Below are 6,000 nucleotides of genomic sequence, written 5' to 3'. Positions count from 1 at the left end.
ATTAACAGCAGTTCAGAATAGCACGTTTATTTATACCTGAAGATGATAATTTAAATGCTTCAACTCGTATGGGCAAGACCTAGGAGTTAAGGGACAGCTGAGTTGCCCTATCTCCTGTGATAAATTGCTGTTCATAGTTGTTCAGCATTCTGGAACCACTTAAGCTACAGAGGTCTTGAGATGCAGTGGTAGTGTCTCTATTTTGGCCGATCATCCATCTGCTCTTGATGGTGTATCGTAACATCTCCAAAAAGAAGGAAGCATATGTCAGGTATAGACAGGATAGATCGAGTGAATCCTAAGAAGAGTATAAAGAAAGTAGGAGTATACTTAAGAGGGAAATCAGGAGGGCAAAATGGGGACATGAGATAGCTTTGGCAAATAGGATTAAGGTGAATCCGAAGGGTTTTTACAAATATATTAAGGACAAAAGGGTAACTTGGGAGAGAATAGAGCTCCTCAAAGATCAGCAAGGCGGCCTTTGTGTGGAGCTACAGAAAATGGGGGAGATACTAAATGAATATTTTGCATCAGTATTTACTGTGGAAAAGGATATGGAAGATAAACTATAGGGAAATAGATGGTGACATCTTGCAAAATGTCCAGATTACAGAGGAGGAAGTGCTGGATGTTTTGAAACGGGTTAAAGGTGGATAAATCCCCAGGACCTGATCAGGTGTACCCGAGACCTCTGTGGGAAGCTGGAGAGATTATTGCTGGGCCTCTTGCTGAGATATTTGTATCATCGATAGTCACAGGTGAGGTGCTGGAAGACTGGAGATTGGCAAATGTGGTGCCACTGTTTAAGAAAGGCGGTAAATACAAGCCATGCAACTATAGACAGGTGAGCCTGACCTCGGTCGTGGGCAAGTTGTTGGAGGGAATCCTGAGGGACAGGATGTATATGTATTTGGAAAGGCAAGGACTGTTTCGGGATAGTCAACATGGCTTTGCGCGTGGGAAATCATGTCTCACAAACTTGATTGAGTTTTTTGAAGAAGTAACAAAGAAGATTGATGAGGGCAGAGCAGTAGATATGGTCTATATGAATTTCAGTAAGGCCTTCGACAAGGTTCCCCATGGGAGACTGATTAGCAAGGTTAGATCTCACGGAATACAGGGAAAACTAGCCATTTAGATACAGAACTGGCTCAAAGGTAGAAAACAGAGGGCGGTGGTGGAGGGTTGGTTTTCAGACTGGAGGCCTGTGACCAGTGAAGTGCCACAAGGATTGGTGCTGGGCCCTCTACTTTTTGTTATTTACATAAGTGATTTGGATGCGAGCATAAGAGGTACAGTTAGTAAGTTTGCAGGTGACACCAAAATTGGAGGTGTAGTGGACAGCAAAGAGGGTTACCTCAGATTACAATAGGATCTGGACCAGATGGAGTTTAATTCAGATAAATGCGAGGTGCTGCATTTTGGGAAAGCAAATCTTAGCAGGACTTATACACTTAATGGTAAGGTCCTAGGGAGTGTAGCTGAACAAAGAGACCTTGGAGTGCAGGTTCATAGCTCCTTGAAAGTGGAGTCGCAGGTAGATAGGATAGTGAAGAAGGCGTTTGGTATGCTTTCCTTAATTGGTCAGAATATTGAGTATAGGTGTTGGGAGGTCATGTTGTGGCTATACAGGACATTGGTTCGGCCACTGTTGGAATATTGCGTGCAATTCTGGGCTCCTTCCTATCGGAAAGATGCTGTGAAACTTGAAAGGATTCAGAAAAGCTTACAAGAATGCTGCCAGGGTTGGAGGATCTGAGCTACAGGGAGAGGCTGAACCTGCTGGGGCTGTTTTCTCTGGAGCGTCGGAGGCTGAGGGGTGACCTTATAGAGGTTTACAAAATTATGAGGGGCATGGATAGTGTAAGTAGACAAAGTCTTTTCCCTGGGGTTGGGGAGTCCAGAACTAGAGGGCATAGGTGTAGGGTGCGAGGAGAAAGATACAAAAGAGACCTAAGGGGCAACTTTTTCACACAGAGGGTGGTACGTATATGGAATAAGCTGCCAGAGGAAGTGGTGGAGGCTGGTACAATGGCAACATTTAAGAGGCATTTGGATGGGTATATGAATAGGAAGGGTTTGGAGGGATATGGGCTGGGTGCTGGCAGGTGGGACTAGATTGGGTTGGTATATCTGATCGGCATGGACAGGTTGGACCAAAGGGTCTGTTTCCGTGCTGTACATGTCTATGATTCTATGAATCACAGCATTACTACTTAATTAACTGTAAAATTCCCTTTGAACCTGAGCTTTTCGTCTTGGTCTCTGGGAAATGTGCAACATTAGCATCAAACAAGTGCCTTGCTTGCCAGATCTGACAGCTTACTTCTGTTGCCACTAATGTCAGGCAACAACATTAATAGGGTCCCTCTGCAAAATGATAGGATGTTGTGGCACCCCATAATGTTCCTGCAGATAACAGATATATAGTTCTGAATAACGAAGGCTCCTATTACCGACAATATGCAAATTGTCTGCCGCCATCAACATAAGATCATGTGTCTAAACCCTTATGTTAGCTAGTTATGTGACAATTTAAATTGGTGCATCATTTTGTCATTTTATGTAAATGCAAGATACTTATTAGGAGAACATGGATATCCTTTTGAATCCGAACTCATGACATATTTGCAAGAGCCACAATCACATATATTGGAAAAAAATCAACTGATAAAGTACCAGAGTAAATGCCTTGGCAGGTCAGGAATGTACTTTACTCGTTTCATGAACATAACTGTTAATGTTTGTGCCAAGTGAAACAAATGAAGTATCTAATCAGTCACATCAAAGAGATATCCAAAAGGGGCAGGAGGAATCAAAAGACCCTGTTCTTGATTTATCTATGCTGACTCTTAAGGAAGGAAGAAAGGAACAGGGAACTACCTGGCAGTTAAGCTGATGTCAATTATTAGAAAAAATCTGGAATCTATTATTGAGGAATTTGATCCAATGCATTTAGAGAACCATATTATAATCAAGTAGAATGAAAAAGGTTTTACAAAGAGGAAATTGTATTTCTTAAGATTTTTGAGGATATAACTCATGTTTGATAGAGGACAACTAGCAGATGTTATATACTTGAACCTCCAACAGATATTCAATTAGATATCACGTAAAATGTCAATGAACTGGGAATAAGAGCTCATGAAATTGGGGAAATATTTCAGCATGGATGGAAGTTTGGTTAATGGACAAGAAGCAGAGACTAGGGACTTCAAGGACAGATTTATTTACAATCTTTCTCAATGTTAGACAAGGAGACCAAGAGAAATTTTGCTGATGATACAACATTGAATGGGAATGTAAGCTGTGAGGAGCACAAGAGTTTGCAGTGATTTTTAGGTAATTACGTTGGTGGGTATTGAGGTGGCAGTGTATAATGTAAAGAAGTGTGAAATTATTCACTTTGATACTAAGAATAGAAAAACAGAATTTCTTTTTAAATTGGTCCATAGGAACAGGATTTGGGCCTGCCCTAATATTTGATACAATTGTGGCTAATCAAACACTTCATTGCCTTTTACAGAACTTGTCTCCAGGAGCCTGTATGCCATTGGTAATCAGAAATCTACTTTAAACATACTCAAGAATTGACCTCCCACAGCCTTCTGTGGTAGAGAATTCCAGAGGTAAACACTCATCTGAGTAAAACAATTTCTCCTTATCTTGAATCTAAGTGGCATCTCCCTGATTTTTAATTTGTGCCCCAATCTACACTTTACAGCCAAGTTCAACATTTTAGCTTCATCTATCCTACCAATCACCGGAGCACCCAGAGGAAACCCACGCAGACATGGGGAGAATGTGCAAACTCCACACAGAAGGACACCTGGGTTTCACTGTATTGCTACAATGAAACTATGAGTTACTTTACACATCCAATTCTCATAGCAAATTGGTTAACTTCATGTTTCACCATATTTCTGCTATATTTTTACACTAAACCTGTCCAAATCTTCCTGAAGCCTCTTTACATCTTCGTCTCAACACACATTCTCACTTAATCAAAAAAACGTGTGGCGCTGAAAAAACCAGGCAGCATCCGAGGAACAAGCAAATCAGGATTGTGGGTCCCTCTTCCTGATGAAGGGCTTATGTCCACAGCATCTATTCTTCTGCTCCTCGGATGCAGCCTGACCTGCTGTGCTTTTCCAGCGGAACACTTTTTGACTCTGATTTCCAGCATCTGCGGTCCTCACTTTCTTCTACACATTCTCACTTAGCTTTGTCTCATCCACACATTTGGAAATATTACAGTTTCCCCACCTCCAAACCATTGATACATATTGTGAACAGCTGGGGCTCAGGTACTGAAGTTTGCATAATAAAATACATGTGACAATAAATAAATAACCTGTGATTCTCCTTCCTAAATATCAAATATCCTTGAATATTCATTTCTCAGTTCTGGACTAAACTGGTATGATTCTCTACTTATGCCTTTCGATCAACTACCTTGTTGTGAATACTATGTTTATTCAGGAAGAGTGCTTTTTACTTTGTCTTTGTGACATAATTCCATTTTCTATTGATATTTGGCTTTATTTCTCCTGCCTTCTAGTCTCCCTATACTTCCTGTTGACAACTTTACTTCCTTCCAATTTGGGTTGCCCCTCAAGTTCCCATCCTTTATAGCATGAAACATCTTATTGTTGTTGCTCCAAAACTCTTACAGGTACTGCCATCAGGAAGGATGACAAATACCATCTTGGCTCATATTGCAAGGGAATTGGGGGATAAGAATAAGGAAACTTGTCACATTTGCCTGCCAGGAGGTTTCAGAGATTCTGTAATTGTGACCATCTTTAAGAAAGTTGTCAAATCCGATTGCATTAACTACAGAAAACTCATATTCTGCCTGTGCTTCAGGATCTTCTTCCAGATTTCTGATGTGGATTACACTCTCAAAGGGACACAACAGACATGATCTTTACTGCAAAGCAACTATAAGAGAAATGTAGGAAACAGCACTAATCCTTGCACATGTTCTTCTTTGACCTCACAGACACCTTTAGCTCTATCAACCTCAAGGGTTTATGGAGTGACCTCCTTTGTTTCAGCTACCCCCAAAAGGATCCTGGATCCATCACAGACCAAATTTATATTTGGACTGGGATCAGGCATACTGTGTGATTGCACTCAGATATAGAAGCACAGAAAAAGGCCCTTCGGCCCATTGTCTGCCTAACTATTCTAATAACATTTACCAGCATCTAGCATACAGTCTTGTATGCTTTAACATCACAATACATATTGAAATCATTCTTATAAGGGTTTCTACCACTAGCATCTTTACAGGCAGTGAGTTCCAGATTCTACTACCCTCAGTCCTCACATCTCATCTAAACCTCCTGCCACTTAAATGTATGCCATCGGGTCATTGGATATCCTATCAAGGTGAAACGTTCCTTCCTGCCCACTGTATCTATGTCCCTCATAATTTTATACATCTCTAACATATCCCTCCTCTGCTCCAAAGAAACCAACCCCAATCTATCTCTTCATAACTAAAACTTCCCAGCCTAGGTAACATCTCAGCAAATCTCTTCTGCAACCTCTCCAGTGCTCACAGTCCCTATAATGTGGATTCCAGATCTGCACATAATATCCTAGCTGTGTCCTAACCAGTTGTACAGTTTCAGTATAAAGGCAAATGTCCCATATGTCTTCTCAACCGTTTTATTTGCCTATTAGGGGCCAATGGACATGTACACCAATGTCCCTCTGATCCTCGGTGCTTCCCAGAGTCCTACTGTTCATCATAGATTTCCTTGCCTTGTTTGTCCTGCTCAAGTCATCTCACATTTATCTGTATTGAATTCCATTTGTCATTGCTCAGTCTGTCTGACCAGTTCATCTGTAACCTTCTGTAATCTGAGGCTGTCCTCATCACTATTTACCTCACCATCAATTTTTGTCTCATCCACAAACTATACTGATGAACCCTTCAATATTCTAATCTAAATCATTATATATCACAAACAGCAAGGGGCCTAACAC

The sequence above is a fragment of the Hemiscyllium ocellatum genome, chromosome 1 (genome assembly GCF_020745735.1).
Source record: "Hemiscyllium ocellatum isolate sHemOce1 chromosome 1, sHemOce1.pat.X.cur, whole genome shotgun sequence".
NCBI classification, from domain to species: Eukaryota; Metazoa; Chordata; class Chondrichthyes; order Orectolobiformes; family Hemiscylliidae; genus Hemiscyllium; species Hemiscyllium ocellatum.
This window is presented reverse-complemented; position numbering follows the sequence as displayed.